Source organism: Canis aureus, chromosome 7 (assembly GCF_053574225.1).
Source record: "Canis aureus isolate CA01 chromosome 7, VMU_Caureus_v.1.0, whole genome shotgun sequence".
In the NCBI taxonomy this organism is placed as follows: domain Eukaryota; kingdom Metazoa; phylum Chordata; class Mammalia; order Carnivora; family Canidae; genus Canis; species Canis aureus.
Genome location: NC_135617.1, coordinates 30,461,862 through 30,486,524, shown reverse-complemented (window position 1 = coordinate 30,486,524; position 24,663 = coordinate 30,461,862). Strand labels below are relative to the sequence as shown.

Below are 24,663 nucleotides of genomic sequence, written 5' to 3'. Positions count from 1 at the left end.
ATATGCAATAGATTTTTTATTGATACTGTTTTTCAAAAATGAAGAGAGAAAAGGAAAAGAAAGAAGCTTGGAAAAACCACCACTTCTGAGACCAGAAGTCGATTCTCTTGAAATGTTTTTTACCTCAATCTTAAAAAAAAAAAAAGGTGCACAGCCATTACTAGTGTGGTGTTGATGGTTTTCAAAACAAAGTGATCAAAAACTAGTGCTTACACTTTAATTTAAAGTCTTCTTGGGACCGTAAACATGGAATTTTATTTGATTAGGTTTGGGTGACACATTTACTACTTATTCCTTTTCCTTACTTTTCTTTCATATGCTCATGCTGTTATGAATTTTTCGTAATGTTATAATTTTTCCCTATCTCCATAATCTACTTAGACAAAATGTTTTGACCAATTTGACCCACCTGTCCCGCAGGCAGTATTTTATTTGTAAGAACTATCTATGCTGACTTACCTGTCACTACAAGTTAATTCTGATTCTCAAATAGATAGGCTTCACTCTTGAAAACTGGCTCCTGTTTAATTATCCCTTCTTTTGCTCACATGGACTGAAATGGAAAACTCATAAATATCTTCTTTTACAAAGTACTTGTAGATCTGAGCTCAGGTAAGATAATACTGATAGAGCAGATCAGAAACTATAGAATCCCTAAATTCAAATCCTAAAATAAGCATAGATGCATTTTTTTCTTTGACCTTCTAGGAAGTTATTCATTTGTTTGTTTTTAATGTGGCAGATAGGGAATGAATAGCAAAACTTTGACATTCTAAGCTTCCTTTAGAGTTCCTGTTAATGAAGATGTGGATTTTAGAAAAGAAATCCCCCATATTTAGGTCCCTTTTAACAAAGTAATCATAGGTCCATTCATTCACTCAACACATTTTTTTTGAAGTGTAAATGTGTACAAAAAATTGTGACAGGCAATGGGGATAAAGCAGTGAGCTAAACTCTTGCTCTCCTGAGTTTACAGTCTAGTGGGAGAAACTGACAAGAAAACATACAAAAAGGTGTGTAATTATAAATCACATTACATACTTAGAAGAATAAAATGCAATGCCATGAAAATCCATAACTGACTTTGTCTTAGGGATTAGAGATAGTTTCTCTGAAGAATAATGATAATACTGATGACGGTAATAATAGCATTTATTTAGTTCATAGTTACCAATACTATGATGAGAATTTTACATATACCATCTTCCTTAATCTCAACAAACACTCCAGGAAATAGAAGATATTATTCCTAGTTTATTGATGAGGAAGTTGAAGCTTAAAATTTTTAAATGACTCGACCAAAGATACAAAGCTCAGCAGGAAATTGTTAGCTGAAATCTGAAAATAAGTGGAGTTCTGGGCAGGCAGTGGAGAGTAGAGGAAAATTCATTCCAATATAGAGAACAGCAAGTGTCAAGGCCTGAGGCTAGGACGAACAGGCTGTGGGAGAACTAACAGCAGACCAGTGTGGTTCCTGTTGGGTCTCGTTAGCATAAAGGTGAAGGCATAGATGTACTAGAGCCCACAGGGAGCTTTGGACAGTGGTAAGGATTTGATAATTTCTCCTAAGAACAATGGAACCAATGACAATTTAAAGCAGATGAGTGATGTGATCAGATTTGTATTTTTAAGATTACTCTGACAGCATTGAGGAGAATGAACTGGAGAAAGCAATGTATTTTTTAAAACTTTGTTTAACATTGGAGGGCTTAGCTGCTGGAACAGAAAATTACATACTCCTCCCTATCTTAATCCAGTTTTCTGATAAGACCCACCTGGCATATGTCTAAGGGGTGACATAACAGAAATCCACCCCTTTTGTGTCTTGTAAAAATATACTCCAAGATACTGTCTACCAGATAATACAATGCCCCTTGTAGAGTATCCACATGATACATTTCTCCCAAAATCGAGGGTAAGGAAAGCCCCACTCATATATTATAGGTATGCATCTATACCCACAATCTTATCCTGTATAACATATAATTTGGAATCTTTGTGTAGTATTGACTCTGTCTCAATTAGTAGCAGGAACCATGACTTTTAATTTTCTTGTATCTATACTAATGCCAACAGAATGCCAAAGCACATGTAATCCATGATATATATATATATATTTAAACTGAAAAACAAATAATTAGATGATATGAAAGCCAATCTAGAACTCTGAAATAAATCAAATTGGCTATTTGAACAGAGATGAAAAACAAATAGTCATGCTAGAAAAGGAGGATTACTTCAAATTCTTCATGCTACTAATCCTGGTCCCTGGAGACTGAGAACTCATCTTTTGGCAGCACAAATAAGTCGAAAATATTGTAACGAGCAGATCCACATATCTCATTAATTAATTACAGTTGCATAAGCTCATTCTGGTCCTCCCACTTCCTGTTTGATTTTCCAGCAGGCTTTGGCAGTATGGAAAAGTGATGCTTTACCTATAAGTGGGTTTCTTTGAGGTCATTACTATTGTTCACATTTTATAAATAAGATGTAGGCCTAGAGCTACTAAGCATCCTCCCCAAAATCCCACAGTTAGTTGAATAGCAGAGCAGGGACGTGACCCCAGGCTTATCTGGCCCTCAAGCCTATGTTCTTCCCACTATGCTTTCCTGTCTGTCTAAAATGAGATCTAAAATAAGGGGTGGGAATTCAGAGAAACTGACCCATGGTATTACTATAATTTATTAAACATAAAGATTTCACTAAATAAATAGGACTACATGAAGCCCAAAGGGAAGCAAACAGTTCCTTAGTTGCTATAGGTTTCTCAAGATTTTAAAATATTCACATGAAAGTATTTGTAATGTTTTGTAGCTCCCAACAAACTTGAGAAGAACTCAGAGGCAGACATTTTTATTTTCCTAGCCTGGACCTCCTTTACAGAAGTCAAGCTAGGCAGAGAAGTGCCTAGTGTGAGCTCAGGCCTGTAGCATATGAAGTTCACAAACCAGGTGAAGGGAGGTATCCTAAGTAATGGAAGGTCTAAAGCATCAAGTTCAAGGAAGTAAATGGAGGACAACTATCAGATTAAAGCCAAAGGGCCTATGGACCTCAGTTCTTTTACTTATCAAATGGGGATGATAGCGGTTCAGTGATTAAAGGGAAGGATATACATAAAACACTTGAAATAATGCCCTGATCAATAATTTTTAGCTATTATGTGGACCACAAAGCAAGCAAGATTGAAGAAATAGAATCCAGAAGTTGAGGCTGGAAAGGTTCCCAGAAGCAGGATTTGTATAATGACAAGAGTTTGAAGTAACAGAAGTCAGTTTAAGATGATACAAGGGGAAAAAAATGAAAAAGAGAGTACTATTTCACAAAGTCAGCACAAAGATGAGAACAGTCTCCCCTCTGCCATTCTGACTCCCTCATCTCCCTATGCATATCAGAATAAGTGTCAGAAAGTACCATGCCCTTCTTGAAAAGTTGCCCATCTCTAGTCAGTGGTATTAACAGAAAGAGAAATTATGGCAAAATTTTACTACTGATAGCTAACATTGAGTGATCAGTCCAATCAGAAATTTTAAGAGCCAGCTCATGATTCATCTCATGTTCCCTTCCTCCTCTGTGATAACCATGGAAACATGTGTGGCAATGGAACCTCTAGGAGCCTGGCTCTTGAGTGGACAATGTTGACCATACTCATCCTGCAGATTGTGTTGTTCATGCAGCATACATCAGAAATAAACTTCAGTTGTTATAAACCACTAAAATTTGGAATTGCTTGTCACCATGGTATATTTTAGTCCAGTGTATTCTAGTTCTAAAAGTGTGCTCTGGGACCAGAAGCATCAGTGTCATTTGGAAACTTGTTAGAAATGCCCATTCTTCGGGTCCCTGGGGGGCTCAGCTGGTTAAGCATTTGACTCTTGGTTTCCACTCAGGTCATGATCTCAGAGTCTTGGAATGGAGGCCTCATATTGGGCTCCATGCTCAGCACAGAGTCTGCTTGTCCCTCTTCCTCCCTTTCTGCTCCTCTCTCCTCCCACACTCTCTCTCTCAAATAAATAAGTAAAATATTTTAAAAAAAGACATACCTATTCTGGGGTCTCATCTCATACCTACTGAATCAGAAACTCCGGGGATAGGGCCCAAACATTTTTTAACCTCCAGGTGAATCTCACACACATTAAGGTTTAAGAATACTACTAGTAAGAACTACCTAGTAGGAAAGGAAATATCAATTATTATTCCAGGTGTACATATGAGAAAATGGTAGCCCAAATGAGATAACTTGACCAAAATTACACAATGAGTAAGTAGCAGAACAAAATTTGGGATTTGGTAATCTAGATTCAATATGAAGCTCTTAACCATTTTGCTGTTTCCACTGCCTATGGTATACTAATTTGACTTCATTAGAAACTCTAACAGGAAAAGAATAAAGAATTTATCACAGAAAAGTATTCACAGGTTTGCATTTTGTTTTTTTGTTTTGTTTTGTTTTGTTTTGCATTTTGTTACTATGTTTAAATATTCAGATTCACTATGGCAAATAAATAATGGCATCTACAGAAAAATGACAGAAACCCTTTGAGATCAGCTTTAAGAAATAAATAATTATGGTTTATAAAATCAGTGAGTTGAGCATCATAGGCTAATAAATTCTGAAAAGGATTACAAACATTTTACTAAGGTTAGATATCATCTGGCGTTTTACTTGCCTCATGATTTTGAAGTGACTTTAAAGCTGTCCTTCCTCAGGATTATTGCTCTAGGGTCATCTATGGGCAAGCTAAACCTATAGCCATAGGGTGAATTAGAATCAGTCCACGGCAAAGAGGCCAGTATGGCTAGAGAGGTAGGAATGAAAAGGGGCAGAGAGATATAAGAAATAAAGTCAAAGATACAACAGAAGTCAGATTGTATAGTATAGGATCTCACAGTCTTTTAAATTGTTTATTTTTTTTACTCTGGTCTATTGTAAAGAAAGCCATAGATTAAGTGAAGTTAAATCCGCTTCTTTACTTTAGATTTTTTCATAGTCTTTACTTTGCTAATGAGCTACATGTTTGTCCAAGAAGTTGAAAAAATATGTGGTTGTGCTATTGAGAAGATAACTCTGTTAACATATGGTACATAACAGTACCATAGTTCTAATGAGGAAAGATTTATCCATTGATCTTGGCTGTAAATAATAGTGAAAGGGAATAGAAGGGAAGGGAGAAGAAATGGGTAGGAAATATCAGAAAGGGAGACAGAACATGAAGACTCCTAACTCTGGGAAACAAACTAGGGGTGGTGGAAGGGGAGGAGGGCAGGGGGTGGGGGTGAATGGGTGACGGGCACTGAGGGGGGCACTTGATGGGATGAGCACTGGTGTTATTCTCTATGTTGGCAAATTGAACACCAATAAAAAATCAGTTTATTATTAAAAAAACACAGTTATAGAGAATACAGAAGGCAGATCTGGTGTGACTTGATGGGAAGTTGCAAATTGAGCTGACATGTAAAATTTGAAGTGCGTATGAGGAATATGCAGGTGGAGCTACCCAAAAGAAAGCTGAGAAATAGTTCAGATCTCAAGTAAGACATCAGAGATAAATATGCAGATTTGAGAATCAAATCTAAATAATATTTATGAAATCTATGGTTATACTACTCATTGAAGAAAAGAAATGAAGAATCATCCACATCGACACCTACAGAAAGAGGATTAGAGTCTGTTTCCTATTTGAGTTATTTGCATTGTGTAGATTACTTGAAGAATTGCTCAGTTCTCTAGTCCGCTTTTTCCTGTAAATAACATCGACACCTACAGAAAGAGGATTAGAGTCTGTTTCCTATTTGAGTTATTTGCATTGTGTAGATTACTTGAAGAATTGCTCAGTTCTCTAGTCCGCTTTTTCCTGTAAATAAATAGCTTGATCCTGACATTTACTTCTCAGCCTACTTTCTTTTAAATTATGCAGTATCTTCATGTTTGTACTTACTGAACTTTGCCAACAAATGAAAGAAAGAGAGTAGGCGGTGGGAAGAGGGGAATGAAGGAAGAGTAGAGAAGGGAATGGAGGAAAGAAGGAAAATGAAATAGAAAGAAGAGAAAAGAAAGAGGCAGGAAGAAAGAAAAGAAAGGAAAAGAATATGTTCACTCAATTTTCTTCTTTGAAGATTGCTGTGCTTCTGTTTTGTGTAATCATTGTTTTTTTTTTTCCAAATCAAATGGTGTGACAAAAACAATGTATCCAGGAGATGACTCACCTTTCCAAAATATTGAGAGATAATTTGACTCACATCTCAAGAATCACCTTCATTTTTCCCTTGCCTTTTTTTTCTGGAAATAAAAAAAAAATGGATATTTTGGTAATTGAGTAACTTGGATCTTAGTTTAATGGCAAATTTGAGCTAATGTACCAAATTAGTAAAATGAATCATAGCAAACATTCTTAGGCCAGACTTACTAAATTTCTGCTATATAGTCACAAAGTTGCTTTCATGAGAAATGTGTACACCTTCCAAAGACCATATGCCATATTCTTAACAGTACAATAGTTCTAATGAGGAAAGATTTATCCATTGATCTTGACTGTCAGAGTACACCATATCTAATTCTATGGCACTGATTATAAATGTGAATACTTGAACTTGATTCAGCGCTATCAAGTATGCTTAGAACTTCAATCAGTTAATCCTGCTGGAATTTTGGTCTCTAAAGACCAAAGTCACGGAAGTATGTTTTGGCTTTAACACACAGACATTTTTCCATTGCCATCGTCTTTTGTTTTAAGATCATTTCCCTGAGAACTGTTAAAAAGTCTTAGAGACTTTTTATCTCCTTAACTAATGCTTTATTTCAATTACTGTTATAAAGCTAGAGATAGCTACTTTAGGTAAAGAAGAGAGAAGACCAGTTTATATCTTGTTATTCAAGACAAAATCACATTTTCATGTTTAACTATTTCATTAAACCAATTCTGAATGATGACCAATGTTTATTTAGTGATATAACCGTTAGTAACGTATTACCACAATCCTCTTTGAGTATAATAAACATTTGCCAGCAGATCCCAAGCAGGTTTTCTTTTAAGCTAGCAAGCTAATTTTTAGGAAGCATTTAATTTATTTTCCTAGTTACAGAAAAAATTTTTACACTATAAAACCTAAGTGAGTTGGTCTGCTTGGAAGCTTAAGAATAGTAATAATAGTTATAGAAACAATAATGATAGTTAATATTTATTAATGTGTACTTATGTGCCCAACTGTCTCAACAATCTAAAAGGCAGGTACTTCTTAAATCTTCATTTTTGTTCCCATCTACCAGTAAGAAATCTAAAGCACATCAAGGTGAATTAAGTCATCAATGGTCACAAATGGTAGAATTAAGATATGAACCAAGGCAGAATCCATCATGTGTGCTTTAATTATTTTTTAAAAATATTTCATTTATTTATTCATGAGAGACACAGAGCGAGAGGCAGAGACATAGGCGGAGGGAGAAGCAAGGAGCCTGTGGCAGGACTCCATCCCAGGACTCCAGGACCACCACAACCTGAGCCAAAGGCAGACACTCAACCACTGAGCCACCCAGGTGCTATAAATCCCTACTCTTCACTCCTTAAACAGAAAGAAATCAAAAGCAAAAGGGAAGAGAATTTGGTCCATACCAAATGCTAAGCAGAATGTATTTATATTAACAAGCAAAAGAACAAGGTACATAAAGTCAGAATATGTGTGTAAGAGATGGAATGCCACAGTTTTGGGGCTTTTTTTTTTCTAAGCATAATTAACACATAAAATTGTAAGGTATTTAAAGTGTACAATGTGATGATTTGATAAATGTATACATTGTGAAAGGATTCCCTCTGTTGAGCTAACACGTCCATCACCTCACATAGTTATCTTTCTTTGTGTGTGTGAGAACATTTAAATAAATTCTTTAGTCTTAGCAAATTTCAATTAAACAATACAGGGTTATCAACTATAGTCTAATAAGGCATCCTAAAATTAGGGCATAGAATATTGGTTTTCTTTGATGAAATATAAATTTATTAAAAATAATCTATGACCAGAAAAAAGAAGAATCTATGACACTCTTTTAAAGTATTTTTGGTTTTGGTTTTGTTTTGGTATCAGTCATAATTCTAAGAGACAAAAGTCCAAAAATATCAAACGAACATAAGGATAGCATTGTATCTATTATCTAGAAGGGGCTTTTACCAGAAGTGACAGAAAAGCCTGGTTTGCCAGCTATCCTGATGTTGCCCCAGATTTACTTCCAATTACTCCTCCTTTCATTTTCAATGTACTCTTATTGTATAATAAATTTTGTGATTGCCTAAATACAACCATACTCTTAATTCCTCCAAAAAAGATAAAATAAATGCTACCACAGGCAATTTCCAGTTTTTAAAGGATCTCCTCATTGAAAATTGATGGTTGTCAAGAAATAGTCTAATATTCAGTGTTCTCATAAAATATCTAATACCTAAAGTACTATTGCTCAATAAGTAAGTATAACTCTTTTAAAAATTATGTTTTAGCTTTACAAAAGGCCTATACCATAAGCACCGAGGCATTAAGCTAAAATCTCCAATATCTTCCAGCTCTAGTTGAAAAGAATTCCTATGTTCAAGGACAGTAACTATAAGAGCAAGAAGACAGTCTGACACACTGAAACTCTTGATGTTAGTGAAATAAAGTTGAATTAACAGTCATTTTAGATTCTTTATAAAACAAAACTATTTTGAGAAACAATCAGCTTTCAGAATGCATTCAGGTGATTATGTTTTCACCTCAACTTTGTTTTGTTTTTCTTTGCAGAGGTTGATAAACATGCGGCAGATTATTTAACTTGGTACTTTTCTTGTGATCTATTTTCTAATTTACTACATGACATATGTTACTTTCTACTTAGTTCTATTTCCATTTACATTATTTTAAATCCAAATCAGGGCCATGAAAATAGCTCAGAGAATAGTTTAAAGATAGTGCATCAGGGACACCTGGGTGGTACACTTAGGTAGGCAGCTAACTCTTGTTTTCAGCTCAGATCATGATCTGAGGGTCTTGAGATCAAGCCCTGTGTTGAGTCCCATGCTCAATGTGGAATCTGCTTCTCTCTCTCTCTCTCTCTCTCTCTCCCCCTCTCGTTCTGCCCCCCACTCATCCTCTCTGTCTGTCTGTCTCTCTCTCTCTCTCTAAAATAAATAAAGATACTGCATTAACTTTTTATTGTTATGTAACAAATTACCACAAATTTTAAACATCATCTCATAGGTGTCATAGGTCAGGAGTCTGGGCACAGCTTAACTATGGTTTTTGTTTGGTCTCATAAAACTATAATCAGGTGTGGGCCAGACTGTGTTCCCTTCTGGAACTTGAGGATCCTCTTCCCAGTTCATGTAGTTGTTAGCAGAATTCAGTTCCAAGTGGTTGTAGGACTGAGGCTGCTATTCTCTTGCTGTCAATCACATGCCACTCATGGCTTCTTGGGGTAGTCCATAGTTCCCTGACACATGGCCTCCTCATAGGCCTTCTCACAACATGACAACTTACTTCTTCAAAACCATTGAGAGAGTCTTACAAAAGGGTGAAGCCCATCTTTTAAAGACTTTCATCTGAGGGATCCCTGGGTGGCGCAGTGGTTTGGCGCCTGCCTTTGGCCCAGGGCGCGATCCTGGAGATCCGGGATCGAATCCCACATCAGGCTCCCGGTGCATGGAGCCTGCTTCTCTCTCTGCCTCTCTCGCTCTCTCTCTGTGATTATCATAAATGAATAAAAAATTTAAAAAAAAAAAAAGACTTTCATCTGATTAAATCAGCATCATTCAAGATGATCTCCCTTGTGATTAACACAAAGTCAACTATACCTACATCTGCAAAATTTCTTCACATTTGCCATACATGTAAATCTAGTCAAGGCAATGGTATCCTGTCACCTTTGCCATATCCTATTGGCTGGAGCAAGTTATTAGTTCTGCTTGCAATCAAAGGGAGGAGTTTATACAAGGACATGACTCACTGGAGGTATGTCTCTTCAGGGTGTGTCCACCACAGATAGAGTTGGTACCTTTCATTTTCTTTGAAACTCCCTAGAGTATTGGCAAATAAAAGATGGTAATAAAAATTTGTTCACTGAATAAAAACTTAAAAAGAAGTGATCATGTGAACTGTTTCAAAAGGCAACCTCATATAAAAGAGTGTTGATTTTGAGAAGAGTGTGGCATCAAGACATATAAATCTGAAGTCATAAAATTTCAGGACTAATTTGGAGATTTAACAGAGCTCTCAGTTTTCCATGAGAAAAAACAAAAACAAAAAACAGCCCTTCTAAACCATCTTCCATATAAAGTCCTCCTTGTCTTCTACCTATTTGTTTTGAAGACAGATGCATTGTGTAGGCAGCATGACTTTCTGGAAACGAGAATGAGGAAGGAGAGAGTGTAGATACTCAGAGAGATAGATAGCATGACTTAGTAAGTAAGTCTAAGCCAGTCATCAGAAGACATGAAATCCCTCATTTATTATAGATGGATATTTCAGTAGAGTATGCTTAAGACATATTTTTTCTCTAATCAGCAGTTCTTTCATACAACTAATATTTTGAGTTGTCTAGAGATATAGTAGAAGGATTTGTTTGTGTAGCCATATCAGTTCATAATGTTTTTGTAATTTAGACGATTAGTCCTACTAAGTAACATGTAAAAATAATAAATGCATTCTAAAAATCTTTAAACATAAAACAGATGTTCAAATGTACCATGGAAGGAATAAATTTGGGGCAAAGAAAGAGACAATCATGGGATCACACTTTCACCTGCTCATGTGTTTACATGTATAGCTCACTGGCAAAGAATATGCCTGTGAGCTTTGAGGCATAAACCCAAATCATGTAAGTCTGTTTTCACTGATGTTACAAAAAAAGCTCATGATCTGCCAACACAGTTCCAGTGTCATAAACTCAGCTGAGGGAAATTTTTACTCAGTAATGGAATTGTATCTCATCTAGGTCTTTATTTGTTCCTTCTGTAATAATAATATCATGAAATAAACACCTTCAACTCAGTATTCTACACCTATGGAATCCCTCATCAATATAAAATAAATAAATTCCCTTTTAAAATATTGGATAATTCTCCTATAAGTAACAATAAAGTAAAACAATTGAGTATAGATAATGCACAAAAATTAGATTGCTTTCTGTTGCCTGAAATTTTCTGAAAATTTCTAAAACATCTCAAAATACTGCATCAAATAAATCACCGCAGGACTCTTTGGGAAAGTACTCTAAGGAGAAAACCTTATCATATTTGAATCTCTGTCAAATCTTTTCGAGTTCCTAGGAAAGGAAACCCAGAGAGGTAATGATGAAGTCTATAACTCTGGTGCATCTCAAGAAACTTTCGCCCAGGAAACAAAGACACAAATGGCTAGGGAGTTACAAAAAGAAGTGAAGAGACTTGTTTTCACAAGTTAGTTGAATCCCTGCCACATTGATTTAAATGAACATTTACTGAGCAATTTTATTTTCTGTTATACCTAAAGGGTGAACATTGAAAGCAAGACTCTATAACCTAAACTATAATTCCCCTTTCATAAAATTAGAGATAAATTAAAGCATTAGCTATTGCTATTATTTGCAAGTAGGGTCTTTATAATTTTAGTCATGTTAGCTGCTATAATTTAGCATGGGAGCTGAATTTATTGCTTACCACTATAAAGAATGTGTCATAGTGTCTCAGAGAAGGAAGAAAAGTTGGGATTTTTTTTTTTGAGATTTTAAAGTCTGATTTATGGTTTATCTTTCAGTAAGGGGGCTTGGTTATAGAATATTTGATTATCTGTTTTGTTTCACAAGATTTTGAAAGAAATGAATTTGTTGTTTTTATATGTTACTAAAGAGAATAAGTCATCTATGAATTCAAATATATTATGAAACATGTCCAGACAAACCCTTCTAGTATCTTTCTAGACAATCCAAAAATATTAGTTTATTTTCATAATAGAACTGCTGGTTAGAGGGGGAAAAAGTAAGAAGAGTACTTCTCTTGCCTAAGTAAGAACCTAAATTTCTATTTGTAATAAATGGAGCATTTCATGTCTTCCAATGCCTGGCTTAGACTAAGTGATGTTCTACTGGCTGGTCACCTCCATTCCCAAAAAGCTATGCACTTTTCTCCAAAACAGAGGAAAGAGTTATTTTTTTTTTTTCTCTTGCTGGATAAATTTGGGAGTGAGACCTTTGTTGAATCTCTAAAGTACTCCTGAAATTTGGAGAGGATTTCAGGTCAACTGATGCCACACCACTTCTTAAGATCAACACTATTCTATGAAAATGTCTTTTGGAACCATCCATGTGGTGACTTTCCTTTTTAAGTTCATATCAACAAGTATTAAGTTTCTTTTGTGTGCCAAGAACACTTGGAGGAGATTTGGAAGACACAAATGATGTGGTCATTGCTTTTGGACCATTCTTTAGCCATCTCCTTACCCTAACTTTGGTTTAAAATAATGTAAGTAGAGGGGATCCCTGGGTGGCGCAGCGGTTTGGCGCCTGCCTTTGGCCCAGGGCGCGATCCTGGAGACCCGGGATCGAATCCCACGTCGGGCTCCCGGTGCATGGAGCCTGCTTCTCCCTCTGCCTGTTGTGTCTCTGCCTCTCTCTCTCTCTCTCTCTGTATGACTATCATAAATAAAAAAAAAAAAAATTAATGTAAGTAGAGACAGCAACATGGAACACAGGTCATCAGTAATAACTTAGAATATAGATCACAAGAGAAATTCTGAGTTAAATCATGAGACATGTTTACAGAGACATGTTTTGTAAAGAAAAGAATTTGGGGTGAAAATATCATCATGAATGTAGAAAGCTTATTGTTTCTTGAAATAGTGTTTATAGGGATCCCTGGGTGGCTCAGCAGTTGAGCCTTTGCCTTTGGCTCAGGGTCTGATCCTGGTCCGGGAATCAGGTCCCAAATCGGGCTCCCTGTGAGGAGCCTGCTTCTCCCTCTGTCTGTATCTCTGCCTCTCTCTCTATGTCTCTGATGAATAAATAAATAAAATCTTAAAAAAAAAAGAAAAGAAATAGTGTTTATGCAAAACCTAAAATGATTGTTGTCTCAAATGCATTTTATTGACATTCTGAGTTTTGGTTTATCAGGCTATTTTCCTGCTCTTATAGCAATTATTTTATAAAATATTCTTTAACATAGAGCAAGACTTAATGAAGAAAAAAATATATGGCAGATAATTTCTGCTGGCATTTAAATATATACTTATCATTAGGTGATTCAAACAACAGAAAATATGCCCACCCCTAAAATAACCCTTGTTAATCACTTTTGTGTATCTTTCCAGAAAATAAATTCTAATCATACAAAAATATACATGAGATAATCCATTCTTTTATTTCAAAACAATTATTATTTTTGAATAGGTGATATTCCCATGATTCAAAATTTTAAAAATATAAACAAGTAGCAAAATTTTTTTTTTCATTCTGTCCTTTAGCAACCCATATTCCTAACTTTGAGAAAATTAGTGTACTGGCTATTATGTATATTTTCAGAAATATTTTATGAATGCGCAAGAAAATATGCCTATGTCTGGTTTAATCTCATAAACATCTGAAAGTCAAATTTTTCAATCTGCTTTGATAACAAGCAGGCTTTCTTATAACTCTTTACCCACTCTAGACTAGCTTCTAGGCTTTTAGTATTAAAGCTCTCCATTAGCACCTTGTTCCTTCACATTCCTTCATACATCCAAGAGGAAAAAAAAAACTTGAGAAGAAAATAAAACAAAAATCTTGCCTGCACTTTCTTTATAATACATTGGTAACACACAATTTGAACAGTTAAACAAAATGCAATGTACTGAAGGGGGAAACTGGGCTTGAAAGCATTTTCATATATATATTTTTTTTTCATATATATGAAAATATATATATATGAAAAATATAAAATTTGAACATTTAATTGATCCCAAATTTAACAAGTCCAGGAGACATGTGTGCTACAAGAGCCAATGTTCCCTACAGTTACATTAATAGTAGCATATATTTAAATAAAATTAAATTATATTTAGAATTTTGTGTCTAGTTCTGAGCACCATCATTTATTTCAAAGGTATGCTGGCAACATCATATATTTGGAAGAGGCTTATCTAGATTAAGACCTCCTGGGAAACCTGATTATTGGTGGATTGTTTTATGGACTAAAGGGCTTGGTTTTGGAGTAGATGAGCAGGGAGAAGAATATGTAAATGAACTTCAAATATGTAAAGGGTTCTTGCACTGAGGAGTTATTGTATGAATTCTGAGTTACTTCAGAAGGACTGTCTGACAAGGAGTAGTAGCTTCCCCATAAAGTCTCCTCAAAAGCTGCAATTGTTAACCACAATTATGTAAAAGTTTCCTTAGAAACAAACAAGGAATAGCCAACTCTTTCTTAGGCAGGGAAGTTAGAGAACACTCAGATAATGTGAGTGGAAACAGGTTAAAAAGAAAACTAGGACCAGAGCATGAGGACCTAATAGATCATTCTACCACCACCACCAAGTCTCTTTCTCAAGATCAGGCTTAAGCTTTCATCTTCTTCACACTAAATTTCTATACTATTTCTGAGAATATGCCTGACTTTTAATTGTTTTTATTGTTTTCCTAATTTGAAATTCAGTTAATAGTGGGATTTTTGATGGTGCCAATGTGAGGCATGACTGTCATAATTTCCCACTATGATTTGTACTTGGAAGGCATGCAGGTTGGTATTTCATGTCATCTACACTTCTCAGTGCTGCAAAACTATTTTGACCCTTTATTGTGGCATGGCGACGGATTTATCATCATACAAGCAAAAATAAAAGTGCGATAATTGTCCTTAATGTGCTAAGGAAATGTTTATGGCACTTTTAAGACTGGAAATTCTGCATTTAAAAGTATTCAGGCACGAGAAGAAATGAAGGGATGTGGTAAGATTATGTGAAGGCGAGCCTTATCTCTGAGGGAAAGACTTTATGAGCGAAGCCTGCTCACCACAGCTGGGTCAGCTTGGAAAGCATCAAGAGTTGGAAGAATGGAAAGTCAACAATCATGGAATGAGGTTAGGGATCTCCAGGGTGGAATTAGGAGCTACAACAGGAAGCATTGATGTACAAAAGGAAGTTTTGTAAATGACTTTGACATTGATCATGGGATTTCAATAAGTTTAACTTTATTGAATCATAAATTGTGCAAAGTGGAAAAGATTCGTAAATTTGGTGGCTCTGCAGTCAGTAACTATACTAATATCTTAAGTGTTAAACCTGAAAATTAAGTCATATAGGTAAAATCTTCAACTTTAGAAGATTCTTGTTTCTGTTATTTATAGATTTCAACAATGTACAGCTCCAGAGGTCAGAATATCGCTCTTTTATTGTGTGTTAAGAGACTGGATGTTCTTTTTAAATTTCTGAAATCACTTCATTGTTTAAGACATCCTATTTTAAATTATTGGATCATGTGTACCTTAGTAGATCTCACTGGAAAATTTCCTTAAATCTATTTCAAATCGAAGGCACAGTAAAACTTCAAATAAGAAAACAATATATGATGTTAGGATCTGCTTACGGCTCTGCCACATGTGTCAGACAAGCACAGTTCAATATATGCACCTCAGTTGCTTTTCAGCCCGTGATCCAGATGTTTGGTCTACATGACAATAAACATCCAATATGTCTAAATAATTGATGCCTTACTGAAATGATTGTGTTCTTCAAGACAGATGTGTTTTGATCATGTAATTTTGGTGTCACTATATCCATATGAATAAAAATAATAATTTCTTGCATAAAAATTTATTAGGAGGTGGGGTGCCTGGGTGGCTCAGTTGGTTAAGTGTCTGCCTCCCACTCAAGTCATGATCTAGGGGTCCTGGGATCAAGCCCTGTGTCTGTCTGGCTCCTTGCTCAGCAGGGAGTCTGCTTATCTCTCTCCCTCTGCCCCTCCCCCTACTCATGTTCTCTCTTTCTCTCTCTCTCTCTCTCTCTCTCTCTCTCAAATAAATAAAATCTTTAAAAAATTATTGGGAGGCTTTAAATTACTTGGCTATTTTAGTACATACATGAAACTCCACATTTTACTTTGTTCTGTAGATCCAATCTCTCTTTCCTCTTATCATGTACAACGGAGACGATGTTTACTAAGCACTAAAGAGATATGGTGTGCTAATTATTTTAAAATTAACTTTTTCTTACATTACATATCAGGTAAAAATTAGCATCTCTAATTCTCTTTTTATAGGGTCATTCCCTCTGGCTTTGACGACCTCTATTAAATATTTAAGCAAGTTCCTTCATGTTCATCAATAGTCAGCCACTGTCAAATTCATTAGCCACTTTCTTAAATAATTATTAATAAAATGTCACCAGGCTTAAACTTCACTGACTCAAGTTTTGCTCTTTGTCCTCATTCCCAACCTAATTTGACTTTTGCTTTAATGAGTTCCCTTCCTCTCAGGCACAAACCCGCATTCATTTCCTTTTTGCAGGACTTTCTATAAGTATGTTACTCTGAGCTATAATGTAACCAGTGCAGTCAGTTTGTACTTCATCAGGGAAAGAAGCTGTTTATTCATCTTATAAAAATGATTTATGGATGAGAACTTTTAGTACCCAGAGAGCAAGGCAAAAATAAGAGAATAACAGTTCTGACCATGAATGCAGGTGCTGTTTAAAACTCTCTAGTGCTTTGTACATAAAGAAAACTTTTACAAGTTGTAAGAGATTTCACATGTTTTGCAAGTGGGTTTAAATTATGCTTCGAAGATTACTGTTTTTCAGGCCCAAATTCCCAAAAAACATCTATATTCATTTGGAGAATAAAGAAAAAAGGAGGTTCTTAATTAAAAAGCACAAACGGTGCTTAAATGTCTGTAGTTGTCAACTCAAAATTCAAACAAGAAATCTGTTGGCATGTGACAAGCTTAAATCAACTCCAAATGATATCCAAATTGGACAGAGTTTGGATTTTGTCACCACAGTCCCAACATTTCAGTTTAGATTAAGAACAGACTCATTTTCTACTGTGTCTCTGGAAGAGATCATTCCTCTTTCTCCAGCTGCTAAGAAAGACATCCTGACTTACATTAATTACTGTTACACAAGGCCACAACAACAGCTACCTACCCTAAACACAGAAGTAAAATTTCCTAATTCTTGAAAAGATAATATAATTTTTTAAATCCATATTAATGTATATGTTAAACAATATGATATATTATACTTTTCATATTAACAAATTGTTTATATTGTACTGAATTGGACTTAGAAGATATTTGGAGAAACTTTCATTTAGAATAAATGTTTTCTTTTATATAGAAAAATATTATTTGCTACTTACTTATGATTATTTATACCTTAATTCATATCTTAAATTATCATAGTGTATCTGCCAGCAAATTTTATTTCAATTAATATTACTTTGGATCAAACACACACACACACATACACCATCCCCCATACACACCATATACACTAATAGAGAAGAATAAATTTGATCATTGTTCAAAAATAAAAATTTAGATTTAACACACTCTAAAATTAATTTAAAAAGATAGCCAACCTCTGAAGTACAAGAGAAGCTATTTCTATTTAATAGAAAGGAAAGAAAGAAAGAAAGAAAGAAAGAAAGAAAGAAAGAAAGAAAGAGAAAGAAAGAAAAATAAATGATCTGAAACCTGAGGCCATAACTTAAAAATGACCTCAAAGTCTCTATACTCTTTGCTTAGGAATACTAAAACACAAAGAATTTAAGAACCTTCTTCTCTTTTAATGGAGGCAGGTACATGCATGACTTCCATGTGTTTCCTCCTCTGCACACTCACATTTGGAAAGGAAAAATAAGTTGTCATTGTTTGAAATTCCTTGGAGTAGTGGAAAGTGTAGATCTTGTGCGTGCCCTTGTGTCAGCTATACACTTCAAGAGGCTGTAAGGATCTGAAATAGTATATACAATTCTAGAAAATACTAAGGACTCAAGAAATGCTTACTTAACCTCCTCCAGACCCCCCCATCTCCATTTATTCATCAATTCACTCATTCCTTAATGCTGAGATAAGGTGTAATTCAGAAGAACAACAAAGTCCAGGATATGATACTACAGTAAAAAATAGACCCTAACATTTCAGTGACTCAACTTTTATTTCTTGGTTAGGGTACAATCCTATTCATTCAAATAGGTGAAGTAACTCTAGTCTTTCAGGATCCCTGGCTGTCAGCATCTATACCATCTTCAAAATGGGGCTATTAAGATCACCCTGACAGTTGCTATCCCAGCTGACTGGGAAGGAAAAAGTAAACAGAGAAGTACATGGAACTTCCAGCTCTGGAACCCAGCTCTGTATTTCATTCATTAGAAGCCAGTCACAGCTAATACAAGGGAGGCCGGGGAATATAGTTGGTTGGGTCTCCATGAACTATTGGAAGGAAAATCTGATTTCTGCCACATCAAGGTTAGGAAAACTAACAAAACTATAAATCTGTTGGAACTAAAATTCCAAATTTTGAGTAACTTCTTAGTAAGAAGATAAATCTTTGCTATAATACTGATTTTTATTATTACTATGATGTAAACATGAATACCTCGGTACTATTAAATGCTTGTGAGGCATAGGCTTAACAGACTTTGTAAGAGACAATGAAGCACAACAGTTAGAAATACAAACTCCATGGGCAGCCAGGGTGGCTCAGCGGTTTAGCGCTGCCTTCAGCCCAGAGCACGATCCTGGAGACCCGGAATAGAGTCCCACGTCAGGCTCCCTGCATTGACCTTGTTTCTCCCTCTGCCTGTGTCTCTGCCTCTCTGTGTCTCTCATGAGTAAATAAATAAAATCTTTAAAAAAAGAAAGAAGAAAGAAGAAAGAAAGAAAGAAAGAAAGAAAGAAAGAAAGAAAGAAAAAAGAAAGAAGAAAAAGAAAGAAAGAAGAAAGAAAGAAAGAAAGAAAGAAAGAAAGAAAGAAGAAAGAAAGAAAGAAAGAAAGAAAGAAAGAAAGAAAGAAAGAAAGAAAGAAAGAAAGAAAGAAATGCAAACTCCATCAGCGCTTGGACTCTGCTGTTTCTCAGTCTGTGACCTTGAGTGAATTACCTAAACTTTTCTAGGCTCATACGTAAAGCAAAAATAACAATGAAATTTGCTTTGTTAGGATGCAGTGTGGATTAATGAATTACACATGAAGCAATCTGAACAAGGCTTAGTACATCCTAAGTGTTCCAGAACTTCATGCTGTTATTATAATAAAAACAATGACAGTTTTTGCTCATTAAGCTTCTATTTTAATTCTTTGCTACAACCATTTTCACTTCTTTTAAGCCCAGGGAATTTTAAATGCAATGAAAAGTGATTTCAATTACAATTCCATTAGTCACTGGGTTCGGTGATTTATTCAAGTCCCTCTTCACTTACAAAGTGGAATGAGAACCTCTAGGGTGAATGAAGACCACTACAGGCAGCACCATATTCAATCCAGACACTCATAAAACCTATTTCCTGCTTTAGCTCCACCCTCCTTACAAGGATGGAAATGATGGACTGAAAGAGTTGAAGGAAAGGAAGGAAACTGTATGGTAAGTAGGGATTATATGGCACTCCTCCAAGTCTAACGGAATAGTTGTTTGGATGTGGTCATGAGATGAGGGAGCTAGGGAAATAGGTGTAAAAGTGGCCAAGTGTGTTGATGATGGGTGAAAGCCTATGATCACCACTAACAGGATGTAAAACAGGTCCAAGTACAGAAGCTTCTAAACAGCAGGCACAGGGGCTCAAGTTTTACCGCAGTATCAGAGCTGCTTATGTTAATAGCCAGTTCTACCTGTTTCAATCACTGGCAATCGGATAAATGAAGTCTCGACCTCTGTTGCTCTTTCTTTTTAACAGCTTTATTGAGATATACTTCAAATACCACTAAATCCACCCTTTTAACGTTTATAATTCATGGATTTTATTATATTCATAGAATTGTACAGCCATAATTCCAGAAAGTCCATCACCTGTAAAGAAATCCTATATCTGTTAGCAGTCACTCTCCATTCCTATCTCCCCCCAGCCATGGCAACCACTAATCTCTTGTCTCTATAGATTTGCCTATTCTGGACTTTCATATAAATGGAATTATGAAGATGGCCTTTGTGACTGGTTTCTTTCACTTAACATAATGTTACGAAGGTTCACCTCTGTGGTAGCACATATAGTACTTCATTCTTTTTTATGGCCTAATAATATTCTATTGTGTGGATATACCACATTTGTTTATCTGTTCTTATTTGGTGGATATTTGTGTTGTTTCCACTGTTATAAATAATGCTGCTATAAAGATGTACAAGCTTTTGTGTGGACATATGTTTTCTTTCCTTTTGGGTATATACCTAGAATTGAGATTGCTTGGTCATATGATTTATTTTAGAGGTTTTGCCAAACTGTTTGCTAAAGCCTCATATTATCTTCCCATCAACAATATACGAGAATTCCAATTTTTCCACATTTTTGCCAACACGTATTGTTGTCCTATTTTATTATAGCCATCCTAATGGTTGTAATGTGATTTTTATGTGGTTTTAATTTGCACTTCTCTAAAGACAGTCATGTTAAGCGTCTTTTCATATGTTTTTTTAGTCAGCTATATATCTTTTTTGGATTATTGTCTATTCAAATCCTTTACCCATTTTTCACTTGGGTTACTTCTTAGTTGACTGTTAAACTGTAATTTCTTCATATAATCTAGATATGTCCCTTATCAGACATATTTTATAAGTATTTTCACCCATTCTGAAGGTGTTCTTTTTACTTTCTTGATGGTTTTTAAGCATGAAAGTAATTAATTTTGATGACATCCAATTTATCCACTTTTTCTTTCACTGCTTGTGCTTTGGTTTCATATATAAGAAATCATTGCCTAATTTGTAGTCATGAAGATTTACTCCTGTTTTCCTCTAAGACTTTCACAGTTTTAACTTACATTTATGTCTCTGACCCACTTTGAGGTAGATATCCAACTTCATTCTTTTGCATATGGATATCCAGTTGTCACTACACCATTTGTTTAAAAGACTATTCTTTTCCTATTGAATTGTCTTGGCACTCTAGTCAAAAATCAATTGACCAGAAATGTAGGGATTTGCTTCTGGTCTCTATCCCTCCATCTTACCACAAATGTAACTGATAGGCCCAAAAGACTGCAGAGAGAGAAAATAAATCTAGGCAATGGGAATTCCCCATTTGAGTATAGTATAACTTGACAGTTTTGCCTTCCCTGCTTCCCAGTTCCTAGAGTATTTGGTAGGCTTTCCATTGGCAGATACCAACTAATAGAAATGGACACTTGAATGTCATCAGTGACTTCCCATACGCCTAATTAAATTGCCAGACTTTTAGTGATGTCCCCTGATTTTCAACATTACTATCCACTTCTCCTTCAAATCTGGCTTTATTTCCCTACCTCCCTGGCTATTCTTCTTCAGCCTACTTCACTGACACTTTTTCCTCCATTCACCCATTAAAAGTTGATGTTCCATAGGGATTCACCCTCAGCCCTCTCTTTTTATTTAGAAACTAGTGGTTGCCATCCAGTATCCCTTTTACCTATAACAGAACTTCAATTGAAGCTGGACGCATTGCTTCAAAGCTAAATGATTATATTTCCTAACTTCCTTTGCAATTGGTTATGGCCATATGATTAAATCCAGGCCAATAATATGTAAGCAAAAGTGTGTGAATCTAGGAAATTCCTTAAAAAGTTAGGGTGTGCATCCTGATTTTGCTTTTTTTCTTTCTAATAACCTGTAATGCAGCTGGGGATGCTAGATCCCCATTGCCATCTTGAACGGTAAGAACAAATGGTAGAGCTCTCAACATAACTCTAGATAGTCCCTGTCCTACTTCTGGAGTTCTTTTTCTTTCTTTTTTCTTTCTTTCTTTTCTTCTCTCTCTCTCTCTCTCTCTCTCTCTCTCTTTGGTAAGAGAAGAGAGAATAAGGCCTTTTACATTTTTAAATAATAATTTTTTAAACGATTTTATTTATTTATTCATGAGAGACACAGAAAGAAAGAGAGAGAGAGAGGGGGGCAGAGACACAGGCAGAGGGAGAAGCAGGCTCCCTGCAAGGAGCCCAATATGGGACTTGATTCCAGGCCCTAGGATCATGCCCTGAGCTAAAGGCAGATGCTCAACTGCTGAGCCACCCAGGCATCCCTAATTTTATTTTTTAAAGAATTTATTCATTTATCATTTTATCTTTTTAAAGGATTTATTTATTTTAGAATATGTGTGAAAGCAGGGAGACGTAGAGAATCCTAAGCAGACTCCACACTGAGTGCAGAGCCAAGACAGGGCTCGATGTCACAACCCTGAGATCATGACCTGAGCTGAAACCAAGAGTCAGTCACTTAACCTAGGTGCCCCAAGTTATAATTATTTTAAATTTAAAAAAAATGTTTTTAAAATAATACCACTAATACCATGCTATATGTTATATCCCCAGGAACTTATTTATCTTATAACTGGTAGTCTGTACCTTTTGGCCACCTGCTCCCTGTTCTCTATCTCAATGAATTCCTTTTTTTAAAAAAAATTATATTCCATTTACAAGTGATATCATACAGTATTTGGCTTTCTCCCAATGACTGACTTCATTAGTGTAATGTCCTCAAGATCTATCCATGTTGTAACAAATGACAAGTTTTCCCTTTTTTAAATGGATAAATAATATTCCATTACACACATGCACACATGCACACACACACCCACATCTTCTTTATCCATTCATCTGTCAGTGGGCACTTCACTTGTTTCCATGTCTTGGCTATTATAATAATGCTGCAAAGAACATGAGAATGCAAATAATCTTTTTGAGATAGTGAATTTGTTTCCTTTCCATAAATCCAGATGATATGGTAGTATATATATATATATTTTTTTTTTTTGAGAAGACTCCATACTGTTTTCCATAATGGCTGCACCAATTTACATTCCCACCAATAGCACACAAGAGTTCCCCTTTCTCCACATCCTTGGCAATACTTGTTAGTTCTTGTCTTTTTGATAAATCTTTCTAACAGGTATGAGATAATATCTCATTGTGGTTTTGATTTGAGTTTCCCTGATTAGTGACATCAAGCACCTTTTCATGAACATGTGGGACATTTGTATATCTTCTTTGCAAAAATGTCTATTCATATCTTTAGTCCATTTTTTAAACAGATTTTTAAAATATTCTATTGAGTTGCATGAGTTCTTTATATATTTAGGATATTAACAATTTATTTTAAAATATTATATTGAGTTGCATGAGTTCTTTATATATTTAGGATATTAACAATTTATCAGATATATGATTTCCAAATATTTTCTCCCATCCTATAGGTTGGTTGCCTTTTCATTTTGTTGATTGTTTCATATGCTGGGCAGAGTTTTTTAGTTTGATATAGTCCTACTTGCTGATTTTTGCTTTCATTGCCTTTGCATTTAGAGCCAAATCCAAAAAAATCATTGCCAAGACTAATTTTAAGGATCTTACCACTTATATTTTCTTATAGGGTTTTTATGATTTCAGGTCTTAGGTTCAATTACTTAATCTATTTTGATTAGATTTTTGCATATGGTATAGGGTAGTGGTCCAGTTTCATTCTTTTGCATGTGGCTGTCCAATTTCCCCAGCACCATTTATTGAAGAAACTATTCTGTCCCTTTTGTATATACTTGACTCCTTTGTCATAAATTAATTGACCAAACATGCATGGATTCATTTCTGGGCTTTCTACTCTGTTCCATTGATTTGTGAATCTGTTTTTATGCCAATACCATCCTGTGTGAACATTTTAACAACAAAAATTCTTCCAATCCATGAGCATGAAATACTATTCCATTTATTTCTGTCTTCTTCAATTTCTCTCTTCAATGTATTATAGTTAGTTTCCCATGTTCAGGTCTTTTACCTCTTTGCTCAAATTCATTCCTAGGTATTTCATTCTTTATGATGCAGTTGTAAATGGGATTGTTTTCTTAATTTATCTTTCTGACAATCCATTTTTAGTGTATAGAACTGCAACTGGTTTTATACATTAATTTTGTTTCCTTTACAGTATTTATTATTTCTAACTTTTTTTTGTGTGTGGAGTCTTTAGAGCTTTCTATGTATAATATGTTATCAGCAAATACAGACAGTTTTAATTCTTCTGTTCTGATTTAGACAACTTTCATTTCTTTTTTTCTTACCTAATTGCTCTGGCAGGATCCAGTACTATGTTGAAATAAGTGGTGAAAGCGGGTATCCTTGTCTTGTTACTGATTTTAGAGGAAAAGCTTTCAACTTTTCACTATTGAGTATGATGTTAGCTGTGGGCTTCTCATATATGACCTTTATTATGTTGAGGTATGTTCCCTCTATGCTCACTTAGTTGAGAGTTTTTATCATGATTGGATGTTAAATTTGTCAAATGCTTTTTCTGCATCTATTGAGATGATCATATGATTTTTATCCTTCATTCGGTTAATGTGGTGTGTATCACATTAACTGACTTGTTGAACATCCTTAAATCCCTAGAATAAATCTCACTTGAATCACAGTGTAAACTTGAATCACAGTGTATGATTATTTAATGTACTGTTGAATATGGCTTGCTAATATTTTCTTGAGAATTTTTGCATTTATATTCATCAGGGACATGGTCTGTAATTTTATTTTCTTATGGTGT

General features: G+C 35.2%; 1 long non-coding RNA gene across 1 annotated transcript in view; it reads right to left on the bottom strand.

Moving 5' to 3' along the window:
- LOC144317209 (uncharacterized) overlaps positions 1-24,663 on the bottom strand; it is a 293,885-nt gene that overhangs the window by 160,335 nt on the left and 108,887 nt on the right. Inside the window, exon 6 of the long non-coding RNA XR_013383151.1 lies at positions 6,208-6,280. This is a non-coding gene — a long non-coding RNA (uncharacterized LOC144317209). The remainder of the gene's footprint in view (positions 1-6,207; positions 6,281-24,663) is intronic.